A 544-nucleotide genomic window follows, 5' to 3' on the forward strand; every position below is an offset into this window, starting at 1 on the left:
ACACTCTAGAGAGTAAAACTGACATTTATGAGTTAATTTCTAAAAATATATCTTACTTTTCTCTCTTCTTATCAGGGAGGGCGGTGCCACTGACCTACAGTGAGAATAAATCTTATAGAATCTTAAATTGTTAATGAGCTTTTTCTCAGTTACCCAGAAATTTATTCAAACTGCTGAATAAAAAACAAAGCAAGTGTATAAACAGATGTTCTGTTATGAGCTTGAAAAACTATTTCTCTCCATACAAAAATATTTTTATTTATTTATTTATTTATTTATTTTTTTGCTGCTTTGTCAGACAGTTTGTCATTTTAACAACAATTGCTCCATTCCTGCAGAATTAAATCTGTGTCAGGCAACCTTATCTCAAATAAAAATGTTGTTTTTAAAACTCTAATAACTAAGTTTGTCTCCCTTGGCCCTAACAACTGACATGATTTCTTTGTCTATTATTGTTGCTATACTTTTACTTTTTGATTCAAAGTCAGGATGTTTATGAAGATGTTATGTAGATTTTTTTCTATGTTTCTGCTTAAATTAATTT

The sequence above is a fragment of the Cyprinodon variegatus genome, unplaced genomic scaffold (genome assembly GCF_000732505.1).
Source record: "Cyprinodon variegatus isolate N-32 unplaced genomic scaffold, C_variegatus-1.0 Scaffold81, whole genome shotgun sequence".
Classification (NCBI taxonomy): Eukaryota; Metazoa; Chordata; class Actinopteri; order Cyprinodontiformes; family Cyprinodontidae; genus Cyprinodon; species Cyprinodon variegatus.